General features: G+C 39.0%; 1 protein-coding gene across 5 annotated transcripts in view; it reads left to right on the forward strand.

Annotated features, from left to right (window-relative positions):
• Positions 1–27,611, forward strand: part of LOC146511668 (A-type potassium channel modulatory protein DPP6-like) — a 262,569-nt gene that overhangs the window by 146,078 nt on the left and 88,880 nt on the right. The window lies entirely within an intron of this gene.

Consider the following 27,611-nt stretch of genomic DNA (forward strand, 5'->3'; position numbering starts at 1 on the left):
TATTGTGCCATGTTAATGTCAAGGTTAACAAATAATGTGCCTCCACCTACAGCACAGAGCCCTTGAATTTGAATAATGATGCAAATTAATTGCCTCTTACCTACAAACGTTTAACATTTTTTGAAAGTTTTTGGAATTGTAGCAAAATAAAATTAAGAAACTCATAAATTCCGTGGTGCCATTACAAATATGCTCTGACAGATGTTAGTTTGGATATCTGGACAGCCAGATCCGCTAATCCTGTTTTTCTGTGTTCATTCTACTGCATACAGCCACATTTAAGACTGTTTTAGGTGAATCCCTATATATCACATCTCACCCCCTCCAGCCAGTCTGTCAACCTAAACTTTAACATTAGATGGCATCTGTCACTGTTGTCCTCCACCTGTGTGCCGCACCTGTCTAATAATGACAGAAAAGGTGAGAGGGACACTTGGTTTTATCCTGCCAAGCAGACAATCTCCCCCATGCTGTGATTTAACAGCAGACTGTCGCTCACACCCTTGGAGGCAGTCAAAGGTCCCCAAGTAACTCCCTGCGCACTGTGCACGTGCATTACAGACTGTGCAGGCACAAACATCAACATCACCAAGGAGTAGATTAGACTGTCCTGAAATTAACTGTGCAAATCAATGGAAAATGCTTCTGGAGAAACCGTGAGGGTTTTTGTTTTCTCCTGTCTTGTGCCATGGTAATTTAAATAGGTTGTTCTGGAGTGTTGGTAAGACAAAAGAAGAAATGTAAAGACATACCCTCAGGCTCTAATTAGATGTGTGTTTTGAAAGGATGAAATAGAGCTGCAACACTTATTTTCATAATTATTTTTACCCCCAACAAATCAATGAGTTGAGTTTCCAGAAAATGGCAAAAGCCCCGTCTCACAAGTTTCAAGCTCCCAAGGTGACAACCTCAGAATATAATATTAGTTTGGTCTGAACAACAACGTTGAATACAAAGCCGTTTCATTTTCAGCAGTACAACAAAGAGCTGAGAAACAGCTCATCATTCAAAAACTTGGAATGGATGTTTTTGCTTAATAAACGATTCAGTCGATACATCTTCTGGCTTATCAAATAATCAAGTTTTATTTTTTTGTTCGTTTTTTTCCCCCAAATCAAAAGTGTCTTTTACTTATCAGCTGGCTCTTTCAGATAGATGGTCCTTCTGCTCAGATGGCAGTTTGTGATTTTCCGTGGACTTTCCTGAGACTTGAATAGGGTGATCAAACAATGGCCTCAAGCATATTATTTTTTAAACCTCCAGTCTAACAAAGACGTGTGTTTTTGCAAACACTTTACATCAGGAGACACGGCCACTGTGATTACATGTGCTCCTGCAGTGATCCGCTGATTGATGGTCTGCTAGCAGGGCTTGTGGTCCAGGGACACAGGATGGAGATAGAGGGCAGCTCACTAGAGATAACAGCAGCAGCTCTTCAGTAATCACCTAGCTGCAGCAGCACAGAGTCACATCGCTAGCCCTCATTACTGAAACAAGGTAGAGGTTCTGAAGGTGTGAGAGGTCGAGACGAGGCTGGGGAGGCAATGCATTTGCAGAGGTGAGACACTGGATTAATTGAAAGCTGTTGTCAAAATACACATATCATTGGTGTTTCATCGCTGTCTAGGTAATGAACCAGAGTGTTGTGATTGGGGAACCTGCAGGTTTGACGCACGGCAGTTGTTGAAATTAAAATCCGCTGCATGATATGGACAACAAAGGGCAAGATAGTTGTGTTTAAAGGGAAGAACAAACCCTGCTGGCTTGGTAAACACGCCTGCGCTGTGAACGGTTGCATTATACAGATTTCAGTTATTTTTCTCGCAGCCATTCGAAGCTCAGTGCGGCTTTAAAGCAGAGATCACAGCACCCAGCTTTTAATGGGTGAGACTTCTGCAGATTCACCTCCACCCTTCAACCTAATAATCAGGCCTTTTTTTCCCCACACTCTTTGGAAACCATAGTAGGTAACACAGCCTAAAGAGAGAGACTTAGATGTGGTGAGAGACGAGCTGAAAAGCAAAGTCTTCCCTCTTAGACCTGAATTTGTGCAGTCTCGTACTAGCAGAACAGAAAAGGGTTTTATTTTTTGGTGGTGGGGGGTGGGGGATTCAATGCCAAAAACTCAGATCATGCCATTGCGGCAGCTTGAGCAACAGCTGAGTGGAGCAGGCTGTGGGTGTTGAAAAGGATAGACATCTAAGGGCCAAAGAAAGAATCAAGGCATAGCATGGGTAGGATGCAAGGGCTATGATCTTACTTACTCTCTCTCTCTCACAGCAAGACTTTGGTGTTCTGAATTAGTTATAAAAAGGACTGGCCTTCCAGTAGCATGTATTTTTTCTAAGAGAGGCTGCTTACTTAGTATCGTGATAGTATTCAGCGTCATGTCGATCTTAAGTGAGGTTTCTGAAGGGGTGCTGTTCTCAAATATTGATAAGCTGTTGTTCACTTGAAATGGAGCCTGTCTGCCACGAGCTGATAAATTCAAACATAAAACCTGAAGATGCTCACTTGAAAGTCAAACCGAAATATTGATGTGAAGAAGTCAGAAGGGAACATATTTTTACGATGGTGAAAGGTTCAAAAATTGTGAAATGGGTGATATTTCATTTTAGCATGCTTCCTGTTGTATTGCAAAGATAAGCGTGGCTTTAATCAGCCCGTGTTTTGTTTCATTCACCTTGGTGTGGTGCCTCGGTAGCCTGCCGATGAAGAGCACGCATGACAAGTGATTAAAGTAGCAACTTGCACACAAGACACAGTGGGGCTAGAGTGGGATCATCTGCACTGCACCTGTATTGACATTTGTGCTTTTGCATGAACTTTCCTGCAGAATGTGATTTCAACATTGTCAATGTAATGTGCATTATGTCGATTTTTCTACTTTCTAACAACTGTCACAGGTTAAGTATTCATTTGTCAGCGTGACTAAAATGTGCCAGATTAGCTTACAGTGAATGTAGACCCTGACATGTGTTTAAAACAGCACAATTACACGGCAAAATTAATTAATTTCAATGCGGTTATCAGTGGATTAGCTTGCTTGGGAGCTTGCAGTGAGGCTCAGTGTGGGGGATTGGATGGAGAATGCTAATGTAGCTTATTAGCTCTGTTTTGTTTTTGTTTTTCAGTCAAATTTTATGCAAGCTTCTATTATGGAGAAGAAAATACTTTTTAAAAAGTTTCCAGGTGGTTATGAGACTGAGCTAAATCTCAATAGTATGTCAACTCAATGTTACCGGTGTAACCATTCTCCAAATCCATTATACCTTGATTTTTGGGCCACAGTTAATTCATTCGCCCAAGTTTTTATTTAGCAGGATTTTGGGGAAAAAAGACTATCACGTGCATGATCACTTGAATGATGAGTGGATCGTGTGCTAAGAATAAACTCCCTCATTCTGATGTGTTGCAGCTCACTCTTTAGCTGGAAGATTTTTAAACATTACAGATGAGCACACTTTTACCACCACTGACAGCCCTACAGTGATCACTAGCTAAAGCAATGCAGGCACAACACTTTATGGCTTATTCACATTTTCAAAAGCTTTTATTACATTTCTCATGTATTTACGCTGCTATTTCTGGCTTCTCGATTCATATGGGGGTTTCATAAGGTTGCAATTTTCATCACATTTTTGATAGAAGGCACTGAGATAATAACTGCAATTTACTTACTTTTAATTACATTTTTTAACAACTTTCAATAAGTATTATGGGCAACAAGTTAAGGGATCTGCCATGCTGTTTTAGGCAAAAAAATAAAGAATTTCTAGAAGCAGCCACATCATATCAGTGACTTTCAACCTTTGCAACAGCTGCTAATGTCTAATGTCAAGGGAGCGTATCCTGTTGTAAATCCTTAACCAGACAGTCAACATGCATTAGCAGAATGCATGTTTTTTGGGTAAAGTCATGTTCCCTGTCAGAAGCATTGTTTTTATTTCAGCTCAGATGCATTATCAATACTGTGTTTGTGAAAACTAAAAGGATAGTGTGGACAGTTTATTTATTTTTTGCTTAAACCAAGTGTAAACGGCTATTTTAGCCATTAGACCCCATTTATTCTGGTTATTTGAAGACTATCTCATAAGTACACCTGGCAACATATGAAGCTGCTATGCCCCAGCTGATTTGCAGCCAACGCCTGTACACTGGGATTAATAGGAAATTGAACAGACCTCTAGATTATTTCTGTAGCATCCTTCTGTTTCTCTGCCATGGGAGTCACCTAATCCTGCTGATATGCCTTTGTCATCTAATTACAACACAGAGGCAACCACAGAGAATGTGTTTTCCCACAAGTGGCTGAGCTAATCGGCTTGCTACAGAGAAAATAGAAGAGAAGATCAGTGGAACTATGTGACTAACTGGTGATATGTTAGCTACAGTCTTGGGTTATTTTCTGAAGGTAGTTACGAGGCTCATCCCATGTATGTTGGAGAGCAGACTGTGAGACTGACAGACAGGTTGTTGTCAGTTTAATGTCTATTTCCATGTAACTCATACCCTCAACTATGGGCCAGGAGCTCTGGAAAGATTGAGACTGTGGATATAAACATTGGAAATGATCTTCTTTCGAGGGGTAAGGTGAGGAGCTTGGTCATTCAGGAGGGGCTCAGAAGAGATGCACCCCTCCACGTTGAAAGGGGCTGGTTGAGTTGGTTCAGGCATCTAACTAGGATGCCTTCTGGGCATCTCCTAGGTGAGGTATTTGTGCATGTCATATCAGGAAGAGGCCTTAGGGCAGACCCAGCACATGCTGGAGAGCTTAGTCCCAGCTAGCTTTGGAGCGCTTCGGCGTCTGGTGCCTCAGTAGTTGGACAGATGGAGTTACCAAGCTTCAGGGAAAAGATCTGACCACCACCTTGCTTCCTCAGTGTGATACAGTGAGAAGTTCTGTATAGGAAAACTTTTATCCACCTTCTGGCAGGCTATTTAAACAGATATTTATGAGGTTCTTCTGAAGTCCTCACTCTACATTTTCTGTATGATGGATTTTCCAGCTTTGAGTGACTTTGCCTCCAACTAGCATACTAGAGTACATTTCCTTCGGGAAATGCACAAACTTCTTTTAAAACCACACAACTGCAAACTTGGCGTGGAACTTTGCTCACTTCCACATAGATTTCTCCTGTAGTGATAAACCAACTAGCAAACGTGCTGTCAGGGCAGTCAGTTTTTATCACATACACTTTTCCCCCTTTTTTCTTTCTTCTCACTTTGTTGAATCTTTTTAGGGTAGCCACTTTTTAATAAGAGAGATAAGCAGAATAGCTGAAATAGATTCGGGAAAAGTAAGAGTGACAAGATTATTCAGTTTTGGAATGCTAATAGATGATAGGCCAGTTCCTCCTGTTTACTGACTGCCCTTGACTGATAAGAGGGAATGGAAGATGGATTTAGAGGAGAATTGGATGTCCCTAATGTTTGTGCCATAGTTCATCTAAAGGGCAATTATGAACAATTGAGCCGTAATGTTGGGGTCTGAAGTGGAGATTAGAGGCGAGATTGCCAGGCAGCTAGCATGGCAATTCATCATGATTGTTGTCATGATTTAAATGTTCTTTGCCGAAATGGCTTATAAAGCATGGGAGTGGGGGATGGGAGGGGGGCTTTAATACAGCAATAAATATTCAGTGTTTGGAGCAACGGTCAAACTAAATGTCATGACAATCCTCCATCTCACTAACAGTCAGTGTAGACATCACGTGTGTGTGTGTGTGTGCGTGTGTGTGTGGCTTTATGAAAACACCTCAGGAGGAGTTTCCAAATAGTGTGTAAAACTGCCTCATTTAGGAAAAGTTCAGCAATTCTTTCTGTCAGGTGTTGGGGGAAAATATGTTTTTGCTCCTTTGTTGCATTCTAATTGTGTCTCTAAGCTACGCGAGTCAGCACAGAATATGCATAGAGATGCTATTAAACAATGTTCCGCTTTTTCCTTTATGAACCCGAGCCGTCATATTTCCATAAATGAACCAACTGGCCCAGAAGTCTAAGTCATGCCTTTTTCTCGTCGCCCTCTTTCAAATTGATATAAATAAGGTAAAGGCATTTAGAATATTATTATATCTAATCTAATGTGTTTTATAAATGAACTGCAATCGCTTTTTGAATTAGAACTTTTCAGATTTAATGGCCTACATGGAGCCTAATCTTCTGGTTAGTCATTTTTAAAAGCCCAATGGGAATAAAAATGAGAAATGTAAAACACCTTAATCAGCGGGGAAAAAGGAAAAAAAATATATAAAAAAAATGTAGCTGTGGGACCCAGTACAAGTAGAATTTTGCAATTCTTGATACCAAAGCAAAATGATTATATGATGTATGTAAACTTGAACTTGTTAATTCAAAAGCAGTTGTAAATCACTGCTTTGGTGGTAGAAGACTAATGTCAGATTTTTAAGACCATTACTCACACTGAAGTTTGGCGACTTAAAAATCTGATATTAGCCATTATTTATTTTCTTTCAGACACATGGAATATAAACAGATTTCCCTAAAATTCCGTATGTGTAGTTATTTTTTAATCTTTACTAAGATAGCATGAAAGCACAGTTAAAAAAAAAATCCTATTTTATTGTTACGACATGTCTTAGATTACTCTGATTTTGCTTGGCTCAGCTGATGATCTTTGTAGGGGCAACATCAACGTTCATAACATAATTAAGGAGTGTTTCTCCCATCGCTTCTTTATTTTTTTGAATTTTCTTTATCAGCCACTACGAATGCCAATCCTGATGTAGCTGCAAGAATTTACCATCCAATATATCAGTCCCGCTCTACTTTTTTTTTAAAATCTTAACAATACGTCAACAGAACACAGAATAATGAAATGTTAAGATGGTTGCTGATTAGTCTACTAACATTACTATGAAGTATTGTGTTAGTTTAAGGATTTATAGAATGTTAGCTATTGCAAACTTTGAGCAGTGGTTTAGTTTTACAGTGGCATTGCTTGCTGTCAAAAACAAAATGGTTCCATAAGAAGGCAAATACTTGGGATGTTGTTGGATGCTGAGCTTAAACTCATTCAGCTTGCATTCTTTAAACAGATCTACATGCTGGTGTTTTAGGCGTTATATATAAAAAAGGAAGTACGAGAACCTAGTTTGCATACTGAATTTTGCAACTTTCACGAATGCCTTGTGGCAGAGCTAGGGATGGGTATTGATAGGATTTTCACGATTCCGATTCCATTTTCGATTCTGTTTAACGATTCGATTCTTTATCGATTCTCTTATCGATTCTCTTATCGATTCTTTTTAAAAAAGGAGAACACTAAGGTCGATTAGCTTAGAACTTTGTTTTATATCTTCTCTTCGAACAAGATAGAAATTTAGGAGTAACATGGCCTTACAAACCCAACAGTGAGATCTTAAGAGATCCAGCCTACAGCTCTTCAATGGGGTGTCACAGGGTCCCCAGGAAAAAAAATTGTAAATGTAAAATAATAAAATAAATATTCTTCTGTAGCAATAACAAAGTATAACATAAATTCTTCTGTAGCAATTACACAAGAATATCCAGTAATGTCCCTGCCTACAATTAAACACATTCACTTACCTAAAATCGGGGCATCTGTTGTGGCAAATGGGTGCAAGCCTTTGACCACAAACTTAGTCGCTGCTCGGTGACATTCGTCTATCCTGGCCTGAAAGGAGACGCTAACGGTAGACTGCAGCGAGAACTGCCAGCATCTGAGCCAGACTCTGTCTGTCTGTCTCATCATGGTCAACTAAATGCACAGTAATGGCAGGTTTGTAATAAGGCAGATCGCGCAAACATAATATGCACTGTTAGTTGATTATTTACCTGCCGCATTAACGGGAGAGGACGTGCAAACGTTACCGCTGCTGCTGGGACGAAATTCACGAGTCCGGAGCGGAATTAAAAACATGAAATATCTACTTTGCAAGTTGCCCCGTTGTCATCCGTTCTCGTAAAGTATAATCAAACTTTTGGGCGCCGTGTTTCCTGCCAGGTAAATGACGCTCCGCAACGTGGTGACGTCATTCGGGGCGACTGGAATCGATAAGGGAATTGTTTGCAAAAATGGCAAACAATTCCAAGGTATTGAAACAGTGGGAACCGGTTCTCAACAAGAACCGGGTTTCGATACCCATCCCTAGGCAGAGCTATTACAACATATTTGTCTTCCAGATGTAGTTTTTCCTGTGCTTGTGGCAGTACTTATTCTTCAGCATGCACTAGGGTAGACTAGACCTGGTAGAGGTGTGCTGTATGTCTGGAAAAATTGCATCCATAGTACATCCACTGCCTGCAGTACCTACAGTATGACAAAAAACACCTAAATAATATCACGTTTTTATAATTTTCACATTGAAAGGTACATAAAGTATCAGTTCTGGTGACATACCTAAACCATGTCAAACTAGAGGAAATTTCATTGGTTGTCAGAGCAGTGAAATACACCTTCTGCACATAAGAAAAATTCTACCACTTTCACTGTTTAAGCATTTGCTTTCCTCTGCTGTGTGCTCTGTCTGAACATGTCTGCTATGTTGAAGCAACTTAAAAAAAAAAGGCAGCTGTTCATCTATGGCGAGTTTATTTTTAACACCATCGGTTTTAGAGTAACACAATAACAGCTATTGTGCTGAACACGATACGTGCACACCTTTAGGGAGCTGATGAAGATGTGATAGATACCGAGGAAGGTAAATGCAGGAAATACTCATCGCTTTTGTGCTGTTCATCTGTGCGTGTAAAACCAGACAGTATTAAATCAGATTTGGAGAAAAGACCTCGACCCGAAAGCTTAAACCAAAATAATTTAGATCAAAATGAAAGAAAATATGTGCACGGACGTGCATCCAGTGATCGTGCGTGCATTTTGTATGCGCCATGAAGTCAGATTAATCATCCTTCAGACTGTCAGCAGTTTATCTCCATGTGCCTTGTGTGTCTGTGCCATATAAAGCATGTGTGTTTCAGCGGGCAAGTTGATATGTCTTTGTATTCTCGTCTTCGTTTGTGTTTATCTGTGCCTTGCCTCAGTCCATTGGAGCTGTGTTTCCTGGGCTTATCGACCTGCTGTAATTAGGGGCCTAAAGCTGCAGAGCAGGAAGGCGATCAGGAGCCACCGTGTTCCGCCGAGCCTCTAATTGAAACGTTGAGCGTTTCCAGGTTCACCGTCGGCCCCCCTCGGGTCCCCGCTGTCATCTCGGCGCCACCTCCACGCCTGTGACAAACATTCAGAAGAGAGAGTGCTAGTCACGAATGATAAGCAGGTAATTGCCTGTAGGCTCAGATGCGAATTAGGAGACGCTCGTGCTCCAGCTTCATTGGACATGCTGCCAGGGGTTGTTTATGCCACTGTTGTGTGTGTGTGTGACACCTCAAAATGGTACACAGAGATGAGGTGAGCTTATCAAGTCGGAAGGCTTGTCTTATTTAGGCTCTAGTTTCTGAGTTTACACTTAATGTCATGGTATAGTTTGTTAAAAGAAAATCCTCACTTAGACACTAATGAATAACAAATTTCTCCCCACTTCCCTGCAAATTGCCCGATGAGGCAGCACACAGAGCCCACTCAGTAGCCTGCAGGGGCCTGAAGACCCATAATTTGGCATCTGGGTGCTCAGCCAGTCACAGACCTTTAAGAATGGGCTTTCTTTTCAAAGCTCGGGCCTTCCAACCAGTGTTCCTGCTGACATTTATCGTCTCAAACCTTTAGCGTTATTGTTATGAGTGCAATAATTCTTGCCGTAGGGGAATACTCACAGCGCTCCAAATTGACCAACTTGAGGATTTTAATGGGACAGCTCATCACATTATAGCGGCGGGAGCGTGAAAGTAGGCGGCCCGATACAATATCATCTTTCTCTACTTGAGAAGCATGCGCCTGTGTCATCTGTCTGACGGTCCTGTTGTCAGCTCCATCCTGGACTGTCTATCGGTTGGCGTGCATCCCAGTCTTGCTTCCGCCAGCTATAAAAACATAAGTCTGAGTAGAAGGGAGGTGGTCAGAGGCGACAGTGTCGACCCCCTGCTGTTTTCCCATGCTCAAAATATTGGCAGCCATTACATGTCTCCTCAGTTGCGTTTAGTGCCCATTGCTGAATTGCTGACTTTCATCATGACATTTTCTGGGCACGCTCCAAATGCCCAGCAGCAGCCTGGTTTCTATGGAGATTCGGTTGCTCAATATGCAGCTTTGCACAAAGAAAACACACACACAGAGATAAAAACAGACAAAGTGAGTAGGGGAAATGAATATTGGTCATTAATTGCATTGCTGTCTTGTTTTATGCTATTCCTTTGATTTAGTTTTCGTCGCTAGTTAAACAAACGCTCGGCTAATATGCATCTCATTCCGGCAAATGAGCATGCAGCCCTGATTTCAGTGTTTCTGCAAATGAGCACCCAACTTTGTTCGAACATCAAACGAGACAGGACGCGTGATTGGCGCTTTTGATTTGGCTATTGTTCTCCTGATATGAAAATGTGCTACAGCGGCACTTGGCTTGAATTGGCATTGCACACAGGGTGCTAATTACCACAGAAAGTCAGTGTTTTCATAGGCTTTTCAATCCCTGTGAATTCAGCTTATAGTTTGGTGGAACGTGTATGCAGATGAGAATTTTTTTGTTGCTACATTTTGCTTGTTTGTTAGTGAAATGTTTTGGTGGCCTACCTACTTATTCGCACCTGGCACGATTTATCGTTCATCTGCTTTATATGGCCAAGAAGAGATACTAAAATACTTTGTGGCACTTACACAGTCTGATTGAATCTTCCGTCTTTACCATTTTCGAGATTAGAAGTCCACATAGTTCCACACAGGGTTTTCACTGTGGAGTTTATTATCTCATTTCAGTGATCCTCAGGGTGCTGTCAATTGCCTCTGAATTATAACATCTATCCCTCCTTATATCAGTGAAATACAGGTTCTCCCACACTTAGTCATTTGTTATCTTTTTAGAGGAGAGAAAAAACGACACTCCTGGGTATTCTCTGGGTCTGTATGAAGCTTAGAAAGCTCCCCAGTGAGTTTTTATCACCAATTTTATATCAGCTGTCACTGACCCTTGAATTTGCTTCAGGACAGTAAGATATCAAAATTAACAGTTATTGTTATACTTATCAGATTGCACTATGAGTAGAGAACACTTTCTTTTTGAAGTTTTCTGGCCTTTCAGCCAAATGTAATACCTTTTACTTGTTATCGCCTTCAGTAGATAATTATGATGTGAAAGTTTTGAAACAGTGGGTTATCTTTAACAACTTAAATTGGAAAAAGAACATCAATCATTAGCAGGCAAACAATGTACATAAAACACAAGGGAGTCAACTTCAAACACAGCAAACCAAAATTGAAAAAGATTACTAGTTAGTAGATTTTAAAACTTGTGTGGAGTCTTTTCCACTTAGTGCCTGAGTCACACAGGCCCAGAGACTTTGAATAGTAAGTTGCATCAGCTGAGGCTCAGAATGTGGGATGTGTCTAAATAAAGCTTTCACAGCTTCACTGCACTTGACAATTAGTTAGAGTGTTTGTGTTTGTGGACAAGTTGCTGTCTTCCATGTAAGCTATGGGCTACTGTGGCAAAATGTTAGTGACCAAAGCAATCATAAGGAGACCTGTCAACCATAGGGGTAGCCACACCTTAAAGCCTGCTTATGATCTTATCTTTATCTTGTCTCATCTATAAATGCAACCATAATTTACAAGTATAGTGTTTCAAAGAACACTTACAACTAGTGTCTGGGACCATAAAATTGTTCAGAAACATCCAATAAATGGAGTCAGAAGTGGGGTGATTTCAAACTATATATTTTGTATAAAAAGGGAACCTTCCCTTTACTGGACATTAGACATGGCATTAGAAGTTTGTCTTCACTTCAACCTTAAGAGCAACTTAAAGCCCTGGTCAATATGGCAATTGTGTTTATTCCCCAACAAGTTGGAAGTTGTTGCTGAAGGCTTATGTGGGAGGCTTAAGTTCAGTTCAGTTCAATTTTATTCATACAGCATCAAATCACAATAGCAGTCACCTCAAGGTGCTTTATATTTGTAAGGTAGATCCTACAATAATACATAGAGAGAAAAATCCAATCATATGACCCCCTACGAGCAAGCACTTTGGCAACAGTGGGGAGGGAAAAACTCCCTTTTAACAGGAAGAAAAACTCTGGTTGGGGTGAAAGGAGAAGGAAGATAGGACAAAAGACATGCTGTGGAAGAGAGCCAGAGATCAATAACAAGGCAGAGAGGTCTATTAACACATGGTCTTCCATGGAAGATGCCAAATTATCTTCAAACATTTGAATAGTTCCGACTTGTACTATGCACACTTCATAGTACAAGTTGGAACTTTTGAAATGTTTTTTTTTTTTGCAGCGATCTTGCACAACATTTACTGTCAAAGTTGTCATTCTTCATGTACAGCTTGTGCCGCACCTTTTCCAGTTTCACAGCAGCTCTAAGTGTCTGCAGAGACAGACACAAATTACAGGGAACTGTGGCAGCGTGCTAGTGACTAAAGCAGTCATTAAGGTTTGCGGAGCTCCTCCCTCTTTGCAATACGTTTCACCTGGCAACAGCCAGAAACCTACTGTGTGGTCAGGGAACCAGGTTGCCAGTTGGGTCACCAACCACTCTCTTGGTCTCTGTGACTGAGAAATATCCTGGGTTAGGTTAGATTTGTCTTTTTTTCCGGATTTTTTAAACATGTTACAGTGACTTAAAAATGTGTTGCACTCTGATCTGTGCACTTTTACCTGATCCCCTTGTGTATTACAGATTATGTTTGGTTTAAACCAACAATTTTAAAAGAAGATTAAAAATGATTTCATTATGGATTATTTGTCCCCTCAGTTTTTCTCAAATTCTAATTTCTTTTGCATTTCTGCTATCATTACGTCTGTCATTCAAAATGTGTCATGGGGACACGCTTTAACCTGATTCCTTGGTGTATTAGAGATAAAAGGGGGAAAAAAAGAGTATGCAATTATAAATATATCTTAAGTAATGCTAAACTTCAAATTTCAATGAGTGATTTATGTGACATATATCAGAGGTGATTTTAATATTTGAGTATTTGTTAACTTGAATTTACATTTGTGTAAATTTAAGGTTGACGTTCAGTGTAAATTTTGTTTAAGGCCAAATTTAGATTGAAGTAGTTAAATGATTGATTTACTATACATTAGATATTTTGAAACACTAAGGGGGAAACTTACTACACAGTGGTGGAACTTCTTTAATTTGGATGTAGTGGAGGTAGCATAGAAACATGTGTTTTTATGTTGTTAGGTCTGGATTCAGACCTTGCTCTTGTGCAGTCACAATTGGTTTTAATAAATGACATGAAATGTGTTTTTCGCCAAAGGGGAACAAAAGAACACGTTGAAAATCAATTTCATCACACCGAGGACCTTTATGCTGATGTCTGCTTTGTGGCAGTCCACACAGTCCATTAGAGAAGCACGGGTGTATCGAAACCACTGAACAGGAGCTTTCAACGTGACTGGACGCACAAAGAGGTCATGCCAGCAATTTTTTAAAAGAGCTTCATAAAACATTTTTCTTGCGGTATGAGTGAGTATTTCTATTCTGACCAAAGCAGGATGGTAATGAGGTGGTGCAAATGATTTATTTAATTATGTATATGTTATTTTTCCCCTTCCATTTTCCCCAAACTCCCATTTCGTTTCCATTACTGCTTCGTTAGGCAAATGAGGGGGTTGTCATTCAAAATGTGTCATGGGGTCAAATGTGATCGAGACCACAAAAGAAATGGCTGCCTCCAGTTTGGACTTTCCTAGAAAATTGAGGTGCTTAGCTAATCTAGCTGTAAAAATTTATATTATGAACAGTCAGTCAGAATGACTTACAGTTAAGGTCAGAAGTTTCCATTCATCATGACTGTAAGTGTCATGTTAATTGGGGGTTTTAAATGATTTCTTTGAAATGTTCTTTTTTCAGGGTGGAATAATTGTACAGCATGTCTTTTTGACTTTAAAAAACAAGAATTGGGTGCACAAGTTTGAATTTATCTTGGGTGTTTTTCTAATCCACAGGGTCAAAGGTTTACATCTACACTCACATATATACATACACTCAAATAGGTGTATTTTATTAACTATTTATTAACTTCTCATTAGCAATTATGACTGAATACAATTGGTACTTCTTCTTTGCCATCCTAAATAGGATTGTGTTTCAACACTCACTGGATTGACCAATATGCACGACAACTGGAAAGTCCAAGGAATTCAGTGAAGCTCTAAGAAGGAGAATTGTGTAGATTTATGTTGGGGGAAGTCTCTTGGGGTCATTTCTTAACAACTGCAGTTCAAAAACTTTATGTAAGAACAAGTTATTCAAATGTGTGTATCTACAGTGACCCACATGGATGTGATGGACCGAGCAGCGAAGGAAACTCAGGCACAGGTTAAAGTCCAAAAAAAGGATTTTTTATTTAACCCCAAAACATAATTGGTTAAATCATGCAAAAAGAATCAAAATCTTGGGCCCACAAAAGAGGTCAAAATAACAGAACTCTAGTCAAGGTTGACAGCAATACTGATAACTCAAACACACAAAACCTAAGTTAAACTAACATAATGAACTCCAACAACTTGCGCATGGCTGTATAAACAAATCAGTTGGGGTGTATGTACACGTTTGACCCTGTGCGGATTAGAGAACATACAAAATAAATTCAAACATAATATTTGGTTTACTATGGCCCAAATTACCATGACATTCATGCCCATTATGAGTGTATTCATAAACTTTTGACCACAAGCTGTACTTTTTCCTGTGGCCGCAGGACGCAGTCATGACAGTTGTGGTCATTCATATGAAAAATGCCTCTCTAGCTGTTGCCTAAAGAATAGCAAGCCAGAGTGATGGCATCACAACAAACAGCAGAGCATGAGTCATAACTGTTTATGCCAAGATCTAATGATATCATTCAGTTAGGGTGCCGGAGGCAACATGGAGCACGACAGTTTCCCAACACCAACTGTGGAAAAACTTGGTGATACGGTGATAAACACTTACCTTTCTGTTCATCAGTCTGTTTCCCTCGGCCCTGCTGGCACAGCTACAAAGCTGTATGTGACAGCCAGGTCCCAAGTTTGATTTAAACGCGATTATCAAATATGAAAAATTCAGTCTCTTTAGGAAACGAAGATCAATAGGATGAAAGACATACAGCTGACTTTTCACCATACCTACACATGGAAAGTGACGTAATTTGAAAGGATATTTGGCATTTTGAAAGCCTTATTGATGTTTGCTCAGAGGTTCCACTCAAATGCCATTCCAGCTCACATCTGCTGGTGTAAGCTTTCTTCCCTTTTCACACCTAGGTTTAAAATTCTGATTGAATTGGTATTAAATATTTTTGAAGTAGTGATGCAGTAAAACTTTTTGGGTCTGCCAACTGATGTTTTATTTAAAAGCAGACTTGTGCAGTCACCATGTCACACATCTTATTCTTGCATTTTTATTTTGTTTTGCCCCTTTGACCCATGCCACATAGTATAAATAATGAATTTCTATGTTAAGAAAAACATGATTCTTTGGCTTCATTTTTTAATTATTGACTTTCTGTTGCTTTTAGAGTTCTTTTAGACCACTTTGAGGTCAAGCAGCCAGTCTGCTTCGCCAAAACCACCACGAAGCTCAACCACAGCTTGAGAAAGTCTCCCTGATAAAGCTTTCAAACTCTTGGTTGACTCACTGAAAATCACACTTGGCATGAATCTTCAGATGACCGGAGCTACCTTTTAATGTCGCTGAACTTTAGAAGTTGCTAGAGAAGCAATGGAAGTGCTTACTGCTTTTAAATTCAAAGTTCTAAAGAAACGGTCTGTAGTTGATGTAGGAAATATGCCGTGTTTATGGCACTGCAGCCAATACTTTCTAACCTGCTGGTGCCTCGATGTTTTCCAACAAATCAGTTATTTTCCATGTCCGAGGTACTCTCTGCTAGGCAGTGCAATGAATAAGTATGGCCATTTCTCAAAAAGGAAGGACTGAAGGTTTGCAGTTGAAGCAATATAGAGTATAACCTTATCAAGATTCCCAGCCATATTGCAGGTCATGTTAACCCAGAAAAGGAACCGAGCCAGCCCTGTAATTCCCATTTGATGATAAGCCCCAGCAGTGCAGAAAGTCAGAATCTCTCCATCCACCCAACATATCAGGACAGGGTCACTATTTTACTGTTTGGGGATTCTTATTGGACAATAATAGTGTCTGAGATACCCAGCAGGTGCCTGAATAAACCCTCTAATAGAGCAATTATTCTCAAACAAAAGGTCACCTCAGGCGTGACGACAGGCCCGGAAATCAATAAAGCTTCCAATTATGACCGAAGCACTGGGCCTATATTTGGTCTGCGGCTGCCAGCCATCCTGGAGAAGATCAGATTTCAGGGAACCCTCATTCCCCCAGTACGTCTTTGTGATTAACTTACCAAAATTTATTTTAGGATTCACTGCCATGGCACCTCTAAAAATGCATAAATGATTCAGGCCCTTATGAATTGGTCTCCTTTTGAAAGCTGATCCCTACAGAGTCCTGCAGCCGTTTCTCAGCTCACTTAAAAGATTAAAAATTTTCTTCAACAGAAATGTTTAATCCTTTTCAGCCAGCATGAGAGTGATCCCAGAAGAGACTGAAGTCTTGAAGTGAAACTTGGGTGTTTTTGTGCCACCGCCATTCCTACTGCCTTCTAATGTCGATTTAAAATAGAAAAGCATTTGGGAAGTCTTACTTGGGTGGTTTCAGGTGGCAGGAACAGATGACCTGTTTAGTCGCGGGTGCTTGTTGCTTTTGTGTGTTTAGCTTGTTTCATTTGGAGAGCACATTTGAAGACTGGTTAGAAACTTTCTAATACTGTAAGTAGTCTGCGTGATCACAAAGAATAGTAGAGCAGATTTAAAAGTTCAGTTTAATAATGTGCACTTATGAAGACCCTTTTAAGGTAGTTCTTGGGTTTTTTTTAAAACTGCCTGCTCACCAGCCTCAACAGAACTGACAGAAGGCACCATATTTTATAACAGTTTATATTGTAGAAAGGAAAGTGCTAATATGGTGGCACTATAAATGTAAATGTAGATTTCACCTGACTACACCAAAGGAAACTTAGTTTGAATGAAGATGTGGGGGTATTTTTTCCCCATTACTAACCACATACTTCTATTACAGTGTTATTTGCTGATCTGTTAGAGCTAATCTATATTGTCAACCATAGTTACTAGCTAGCTTGGCACATGTTTTAACAGATAATTGGTTGCATTAAGAAAAGTTTCTAATCATTGTACTTGAATGTAAGTTAACCAAAAGGTAATTGTAAGCCAAGTAGTTGTAAATTCTAACAAATCAACATACTTAATTACAGCTCCTCTGTTTAAAATTTGCTGTGGAGGCATAATTAGAAGACGAATTGACAAAGCAGCATTGATGACTTCACCCTCAAGTAATTGGCATACACTATTGACTCCGGTGCAAGAAGCATTATGCATGAACAGAAATCTTGTTAACTATGTTTTTTTCTTTGCACATTGACATCGGCAATACGCATGACTGCATATAACTCCCAGATCACTTGAATGTAATTGAACACCTTGCACAAAAAGGCTATCTTAAGCTTTCTCTGCTACTAGCTTTTCTCTTTTACCTCCCTCTTGCCCTGCACTTTAATTCTTAACCTACCTTTCAATTCTCCTCTCTACTTCTGCTGCACTCTATATTGTAGTGAAGGGAGAGAGGAGAGTCATACAGCCCAACCCAATGACAGGCAACTCAGATTTCTGAAAACATTCTTGAGGCTGCAGTGCAGTATTTGCCTCCTGTCTCAGACAGTAAGATGTGGTTATATGCAACATGAGCTTTTCTCCACATTTCTTCCATGTTTATGCCAATAGTTTGAGGAAATAATTAGCACGGAAGATTATGTACTTAAGATGCTACACCAGTATTGCACGAGTATACATAAATATTGCTATACTTACCAGCTAAAACATTAAAGCTGCTGACAGATGAAGAGAATAATATTGATTTTCTACCTACGACTGCACTTGTCAGTTGGTGAGCTTTAGTGGACATCTAGTAAAAAGTCAATTCCTGAAGTTGATGTGTTACAAGCAAGAAAAGTGTAGGCGCAAGGATCTGAATGAGTTTGACACAGCTCATCTTCAGCTTGGTAGATGAGTGGACTGAGTACGTCGTGAAAACAGCGAGCTTTTCAGGGTTAATATCTACTGGAAGATTTCTATGGAGCCAGAGACAAGGCAATAGGTGTCAAAGTCTCACTGAGGTGAATCGGGAGCAAAAGCTGGCCCATGTCATCCAGTCTCACAGAAGAGCTACTGTAGCACAAATTGCTGAAAACCTTATGATGGATGGGTGTCTCACTTTTTGGTGCATGACTCACACAAGTCAGCATTCTCATGCTGAGGCTTCTACCCACCCAGCAGTAAGATTATTAAGATCTTTTTTTATCCAGGTAAATAGAGAAAAGCTAGATACAGTGACACATGTTTTTATGCCCTCTAAGTTGGATTCTTGTGATTCATTTACACAAGCTATGGCTTGTACTATACCTATATAGTATACAGAAAGAGAACACATCATTGGTTACTTGATTATTAATTTTAAAATTGACTCTAAGATTATCTAAAAATCTTCTAAAAAAGGTCCTCAACCAAGGCTCTGCTGGCAAACCCACAATCTCAGATGAGGACTTGATTGGGCGTTTTTCACCAGGACACCCACTCTTTGGAACAGAGATCAGATTGGGTGCTTCTTCTAATCTTTTAAACCCCTCTTAAACAAGCCGTTAAACAAGTATACCTAACTGAGTATACATCTCATTATTGCAATGCCTAAAGCTGATGGAAATGGGCTTGTCGCAAAATATTGCAGCACGGCAAGAGCATGGCTAGGCAGCAATTATGTAAGCATGAAGATAAACATATAGGTGAATTCTGTGGTTAAGCCCAATAAAGAAATCAATTGAAGTACTTTAATTTTAACAGGTGATGTTAGCTTAAGAAGATGGGTCTGTCATCATAGACACTCTCTACAGATGTACTGACTGAATAAATATACAGTTAGAACAAATGGCTTCCTATAGAAGTCTGTTTTCAGTCTTGAGCCTAAACTAAACAAACAACCTCTCAGCTCAAGCTTTGTAAATGCTGCATATTAGTGAGAGTAGTACTAAACTATTTATGGTAAAACTCATTGTTTTTTGTTTTTCGCCATCGTCAGTCTTCTACAGTGGAAAAAACACAGCTCGTTTTGCAGACGGACACGTTGTCTTCTTTGTGAAGAGACTGACCACCATTTCTCTCTCTCCGTTTAGATGTGATGTACTCGCGGAGGCTAATGCACACATTTCTCTTCTCTCCGACATTCTCGCTGGAGACACTCATCGACCTTTTTTCCACTGTAGCTTGACAAGAGAGCAAGCTGCTCGCCACTTTTCAGAGACGAGAGCACTTTCTCTGGGCTATTTTCAGGTAAAGGCAGCAGCAAGGTAGACAGTAGAGTGAGGAGGGGGGGAGAAAAAGGAGGGCAGAGAATGAATGTTTTGTTCGTTATTGAAAAATATATTTATCTGCAATAGTGCTTCAATTGGATTACTCATTATATTGTACATTTTAAAAAATGCACTTATAAATATTTCATTTGGTGGTTTATTTGTACTTTGTGTTCAAGAAACTTTCAATACATGTTTATAATTCCAAATTGTAGTAATGAGCCTTTCAAAATATAATTTTACTGGACTTGAGAGGGAAAATTGAAGAGAAGCTGAACATGATGCACACACACACATTTGAATGTGACTGTTATTTCACTCGGACTTTTCTCTCACTGCATCTGGTCAAGTCTACTGCCTCGCAGCGAATCCTCAAGTCTCTGCATCAGGGCTCATTAGATGCAGCCCACTAAGCATATCTGTTAAAGCCTGCTGCTTCCTCCATGTCCTGCATTGCCGCCACAGTGCTGGCATACCTGATTTTCTTTTTTTTTTTCCTCAATGAGTGCTTCGATGGTGGGTCTTGGTGGGGAATTATCCTTATTTCAGTGCATTCTCCTCTCCAGTAATAGTCCGCTCGACAACTGAAGTACCCGCCTCAAACTAAAATGTCAAGGTGTGTATCTGAAAAGACGGTGTGAATAAAGTCTTTGGTGAAGAGTTGAGCTGTATTGACAGGGATGGCTCAGCTACTAAAGTACTGAAGCCTTGTCATTATGATAACTGGCAAAGAAATTGGCCGCATGGTTGTTTTTCAGGTCTTTTTGTTTTCTACCTTTTTAATTTCTTCCTCGTGTCCAAATCAGAATTTTACTTTCTACCAGAATTTATACATTCATGGTTCACTTTATCAAAAATACAGGTTTTTATAAATATTTTCTGCTCTGTAACTTGACGCCAAGGAAGCCACTGTTTATGTCTGCTGTAAAATTTAAAAACCACAAACACACGTGTTCATTTAGAAAAAGTGTTAGTCAGTGTTGTCTGTTTAAACCCTGGCTATTTGTTTGCATATGGATGACAGAAAGGAAAGTGTTTCCTTTCAGAGGACTCATTTGAAAGCAGTCTTTTTAATTGTTGTGTTTCATAAATTCCTGCTGACCATAAATTATTCATAAGCTTTGCAAATCAAAGGCAAAACCAACATAAAGAGTCTTAGTGAGGTGTTAGCCTCTGCGTGCTGCCAGAAGAGCTTCAAAGCTCCTTGGTGTTCACTTTGCAAGTTTTCACTGAATAACGGAGCCTCTGCATCCCCTCAAGGGTTCAGGTTTCTCTTTTAGTTTGCCACCTGTGTTGTTGTTGTTTTTTTTGTTATTGGTTTTTTAATCATTGAAAAATGTGCACCAAAGTACAGTTTATGTAGTTGTATGTAGCTAGCAGTTCCCTTCTGCTGTGCTTTTCTTTTTTAAATAAATTTTTAATTTGCCATATTCTGTTATACTTCCCGATTTAGTAGAAATATTGATAAATGGACTTTATTTATGTAAGGCTCTTCTAGTGTTGTCACCCAATCAAAGCACTACATTACACTGTGGAGGGTTGTGCTTCATGTACTTAATGTTTCTATCGCTCTCCGTTGTCAGCCTCTATTCACCCTTCTACTATTGCTACTATTAGCTTTTTTGTTGTTGGTCTTCTTCTTTTCCCAGGTAGTTTCTATTTTTGGTTATTTTACCATGTGGCCTCGCAGTTATCAGGGAATGCTATAGGGGGATGGAAGTGATGTTGTTTTGACTGCATATTTGCACAATAATTTTTCCTTTGAGATTGCCACCCAGTGGGTTAAATACTTGCATAGTGAAAGCAAGACTCAAACCAAAACAATCTTGACATCAGTGGTAATCACTGTGTTGCCACCACATTGCACAATCAACATTCCTTTAATAATAATAATAGGGTGAAGGAAAACAGTTGCCTGTTGCTTGTCTAATCACAAAGGATTGACACAGGGAGTAGTTCTTCTGCTGTTTAATCAGGATGTTATTCAGGTTCCCGCAGCTGAAAACATTTTGGGAGCTGCCCGGTGCAGTTTTCATTTCTACTGACTGCACTGAGCAGTAAGCTGAATACACTGGGGTTAAATGCCTTACTCCCTTCGTTGTTGGTAGTATTGTTTAAGGTCATGAGGTCATTTTCAGTGTACTGTCTGTACCCGGTCTTTTTTGTTAGCAATCTAGGTTTGAGGCAGCAAATTGTCAGTTTGATACTGAGGAGTAGTTTGCTCATATTGCCCAGGCATTGTCAAGAAGACCAAGACACCCACACATTCCAGATGAGTTTCTTCTGAACATGAAGCTCATAAGAAATGATTCAAATGATCTCCAGACATGGTTTGGTGGTGTGGTTTTGAAATTGTTGTTTCTTTTGGGAGTGTTCTTTGTTTTGTTGTAGAAAAGTACTTTTTTAAAGTTGCTTTAAAATGAATCTCCACGCCATGGTACTGTGTATGAACTCTTGCACTGCACTACCCAAAAAGCATTGCAGTATAATTGGCACGTTAGTTATCTGCTTTTATTAAACAACTCATGATGTGATATTATAGTATATAGTATATCAGAAATCTGTTCACTGTTTTTATTACAAATTATATCAGTAAGGAAGCTTTTTTTTTTTTGTATGTAATTTGTACAGTATTTTTTTTCTTTCTTATTTACTTTTCTAAATGTACTTGTATATTGTTCACATGTTGAAATAAATTACCAATCAATCAATCAATCAATCAATCTATTTGCCTTCAAGGTATTATGGGCAATGTGGCTGCAAAATGTGCGTCAAGCTATACGTTTTTACATTTTATTATCATATGTCTAAATTTCTCAATATTTTTTAGTCTTTAACCTGAAACTAATGGTGGTCTTAAAATGAATTACACATTCATATTAGTGCATACACATCATGCTGTGGCACTGCTCAGAATTTCTTTACGTGGTCTCCGAGTACATGTGCTCTGCTCGTTCACAGCTTACTGATCAGCTCCTAAGTACTCACCTTTATATATCTGCTGTAAACAAACCACCCAGCACAAAACAGTGGATTACTACTACTAGATTCAATACCAACCTTTCAGACGTTGACAAAGCAAGGGTACATTTTCTTAACAGAACGTACAGTGTCAGCATGGCTAGTTGGTGCAGCAATCCCTCTGCTGTGAGATGAATATGTTGGTCTCTAAGGACTGAGACAGAGGCAGTGTATGTTTATTTTTTTCGAAGGAGATGTTTGTTGTTAGTCTGTTCAGTTTTTATTTTTATTTTTTGACCATTTTCCTTCTTTCCACGGTTGTAAATCCACACTTACTGCACACTTTGTTCTCTGTGTAGAGGCAAATTATAGAATTCGCATTGACTCATTTTAAGTGTGCTACAAGTAAATATTTTATACTCACAATGAGAATGTCTTTCCACTACAAAAAAGACTTTTTTCCCCCCCTAAATTTCTGTAATTCCAGAACGACCAAAGAAGCCTTTTTTTTTTTCTAATGTTGTAGTCAAGAACTGCTGACCATATGCATCTATATTTTATAGATTTATAGAAAGTAATATTCTGGTGAATAGTACAGCCTTGGCTTTAGCAGTACTCTTGTAGGATTTTCCAGAGCTGTTCTGCATTGGATTGCTGCCAAAGTCCTTCATCCAAGGCTTTTTGAGACTTTCCATGAATTTACTGGCCTTTTAAGTTATCCACACTATTTTGGTAAGTTGTAAATTTGGGGTTTGACTTTGCCATTTTTCTTTGGCTGATGTGCTTAAGCTTATTATTCTGGTAAAAGGTCCTCTTACACCTCAAGTTTTGGACAGATTCTTTGGACTAGTTCAAGCACTTTTGCTGTAAATATGGCTCTGAACTCATTGCTGAATTTGGTATTCTTCTCCTGAAAAGCTCTTTGGTTTGCACCAAATGGCTATTTTTTGGATTTGAAAAAATAAAAACAAGTGCATGCATCAAACACTTATACGAGCATGCTGTAGTTCCTGACACCTGGTGTGGCCATTTTTCTTTTTCTTTTTCTTTTTTTTTTTTTTAGTGCTACATGTCATCGGCTTTCCTTAGAGTCAGATGGTTTATTTCAGATCATTTTGAGACCTTCCAGACTTGGCGATCCATCACCATTTTTCTTTGCTTTCTTTGTCTTTGAGAGGTCTTATTTATGTGAGTGATAGGTGCTGTCACTCCCTAATGAGTAGCTAATTACTCATACCTAAGTAGATCCTGATCGATATAGGTTTTCATAACTTGTATTTGGTGATTTAAAAATCTGATATTGCGATGCATTGACTGATTATTATAACCTTTTTTTTTTTAAAAAATTAGACATTCAAAACAAAGACATCTGGCTAGCATTTTTTATGTGTAATTATTTACTCTCCTTGGATTAGCTACTTGTTGTGTTTGTGTCAATAGTGAAGTTGCAAAGCGCCCTCTGGTGGACAAACTGTGTAACAGTTTTACTCATATGGTTTAAAGGGTGTTTCTCCCATTTCTTTACCTTTTTAAGACCTTTTCATTCAGTCATTAGCCATTATAAATAAATTGGTCTACACCTAGTTTGAAACTTTATTTAATGGACGAAATGCGTGACTTCTATGTACCAAGTTGCTTGTGATAAAAATATGCTTAAAAAGCCAAATAATTTCATTTGCACACTCTTTTTTCTATGTGTGAAAACAAGATAACTTTTTACCCTGTGGCAGGATTAAGAGTATCAATAATCCTGCTCTCAATCCCAGGACTGTGGTCAAGTTCATGCCCTGACAGCTCGATGAGCTCGCTACCTTCAAACAGCATGCATTCTGACATGGAGTGAGCTTGCATCTATAAAGACTGCAGGCACTGAGGATTGCTGGCTGGTGATTTTTTTCCCCACCCTTGATTACATCTGAAGAAAACTGTAGTTTCAGTGTGTTTGCTTTGAATAGAACTGTAAAGACATCCACATTTACTGAACAAGCAGAAAAGCAAACACAAAAAACTCAGCATGGCTCATTAATCTGACTTTGTCTTTGTAAATATTTAAATTAAACATTTTCTATATGTGCATTCTCTCTCCCACTTTTCCAGACAAAATAATAATGTCTTGAATTGGATGCTGTACTTTGCCTTTTGCTTAATAATAAAGATATGCTGCCTAAAAAGATACAGACATGGAATCTCACACACCAAAAGTGCCATTAGCCTAGTTTAGCCACCAGCCATGTTGTTATTAGCCAATCCTTTTTTCTCACATTTTGTAACAGTCAGCATCTCCTGGATAGGACCATTGGTGCCAGCAGTGGTTAATGTAATGGATAGTTTGTCCTGGAAGGCTTTCATTTGCTGACTCTCATTTTGTTTTTCATGGATGCCCTCTGTTGCATCACTGAGAGTGACGGGCGGTAAGTAGACAGATTTAGGTTGTCTTGCTGTTTCCACCACTTACCGTTAGCAGATTTTAACTAAATAACTTTCAAACTTTAAATCAGAGGCCATGCTATACATAGTTGGAAGTACAAATATATGTTTTTTAATATATACTGTTCTACTAATATGCTATATACTATACTATATATGCTATATACTAATGTATACTTTCCTAAAGAAGTAATAATGTGATACTTGAAAACTGCTGTTCATAACAGAAAATTAATAAAACATTATAAGAAGATGTCATATAGTAGTGAAGTCCAGTTTTTATCATTTAAGGCGACTGGCAAGAGTAAAATATTTTCTTTCAAGGCAGCACCTTGAAACAGTGATCCATGCTTTTATTTCTTCCCGCCTGGACTACTGTAACTCACTTTATGTGGGGGTCAGTCAGTCGTTGCTCTCACGTCTGCAGCTAGAGTTAATTTTAAAATTCTTATGTTTGTTTTTAAATGCCTTCACAGTCTTGCCCCGCCTTACCTCTCTGAGCTTCTTCATCCCCACATACCCTGTCGGTCTCTCAGGTCAGCTGACCAGCTGCTCCTGGAGGTACCGAGATCCAGGAGGAATCTCAGAGGGGACAGGGCCTTCTCTATTGTGGCTCCAAAATTATGGAATAATTTGCCCATGCACGTTAAAGAGGCCCCTTCACTGTCCACTTTTAAATCACGTCTTAAAACCCACTTTTATTCCTTGGCTTTTAACCTCAGTGAGACTTAGTTTGTCTTTTAATTGAAGTAGTTATTTAATTAATGATTTCACTCTTCTTTTATTTGGTTTTTATTTATATCTCATGTAATTTTATTTTACAGTTCCAATGTACAGCACTTTGTGTCAGCTGTGGTTGATTTAAAGTGCTTTATAAATAAAGTTGATGATGATGATGATGATGATATAGTAGGTGTGTTGATGATGAACAAGACAGAATGCTGAAAAATTTACTTTAATTGGAGTGTCCATGGGGTTTGTCCATAAACAGTTGATGTAGCGGTCCTAATAATCAGACCTTTTTTTGTCAAAAGAAGCATATTTACTTATATATGGAAGTTACTTACATTTTAGTTTAGTTCCTCACTCTGCTTACACAAGATGTATGAGCTACATAGCAACTATTTCACACATCGGATAATTCTGTGCTTTAGTTGAAAGCGTAATAAGACTATTAACTTAATTGTAAAACCCCCATTCTGAATATCATGTGATACCTTAGTAGTACACACACCACCTGTATTCTGTTTACCGTTTATGACAAAATTGTAACTAAATTGAAAACTACAATAGGCATTTTCTGAGGACAGCTGATATTGGCTGTGAATTTATTGATGTATCTGACTAGGGTGCAACTGTGGATCATCAGACAAGTTAAAAATGTTTACAATACACATTTGTTTATATTTGACTCCACTCTGCCTGTTAGATATTTATGCAAATTAGTGCATATTTAGTCACCTCTTTTGCATATCTAGAAATTTCAGGACACTTCATCTTCTTAATGTCTTAATGGAAAAGTGTTTTTGTGAAGCCTTTTTTCAAATAATCAGTTTTCCCTGTCAGCCAGATATCCTCACGTCAGTATCAATTATGTACACCAAAATTTCCTTTTTACTCCTTTCCATATTCTAAAGGTTTTTGCAGAGGTGTTGTTTGTATTATTCGAAGTCTGATTTATGCAACATTTATTCCTTCCAAAACAAAACATGGAAAACATATTTTCTGGTTGCTGGCAGTAATTCCTGATTAAGTTAATGATAAAAATCCCTGCTGTCAAAACCTATGACTCAAGTGTGCCAACAAAATTAAACAAGACGTTTAAGCCTTACAGTTCATTACACTTGTAGCATAGACATGCTCCATTGAATTGAATAAGGACTTATGTAATATTCAGCTATATGATGAATGTTGAGTGCACATACACTGACCAGTAATTATGAAACAAATGGTCTCACAACCCTGTTAAATCATTCAGTGGCCACTCTTACATGCAAAGCATGCTCTTCCATTCTCAGCTGAATAGCATGAACAACTGGGTTGTGGTAATAACAACAGGTGGCCAGATGGAGGGTAAGCAATGAATTATTTTTCAACTTTGACAGAGTCACCACGGTAACACAACACAAGGGAACGCAAACAAACTAGACAGATTCAAATGAACTATGCAGTTATGTGGGATTCATCACAGCCTCACAACCCTGTTAAAATATATTATTTTTAATCAGTGTTGGGGAGTAACGGAATACATGTACCGCCGTTACGTATTTAAAATACAAAATATGAGTAACTGTATTCCGTTACAGTTACCGTTTAAAAAGGTGGTGTTTAGAATACAGTTACTTTGTTGAAATAAATGGATTACACGGCGGTACTTCCCTGTTTCATATTGTGGCGGGTCAGGCCTGTTTGGGTTTTGTTTGACAGCTACGTTCTGTTGTTCCAGGCGGCAGCGTTACGGTTGCCATGGTTACGGGGTGACGCTCTCTCTCTGCGTGTTTCCTGGGTGAGAGAGGCCTTTTTGTTGTTGTTGTGCTAAGCTAATAGGCAGAATGCTACAGGTATAGCTCTAAAGAATGTAGCATCATGGGCAGTGTAGTCCGTGCTGCAGGGAGAATGGACTGCCATACACGTTATGTGTCTGTGAGCGAGGGAGGGAGAAAAAGGAAAAGTACGAGCTGTCATCGA

The sequence above is a fragment of the Neolamprologus multifasciatus genome, chromosome 9, assembly GCF_963576455.1.
Source record: "Neolamprologus multifasciatus chromosome 9, fNeoMul1.2, whole genome shotgun sequence".
NCBI classification, from domain to species: domain Eukaryota; kingdom Metazoa; phylum Chordata; class Actinopteri; order Cichliformes; family Cichlidae; genus Neolamprologus; species Neolamprologus multifasciatus.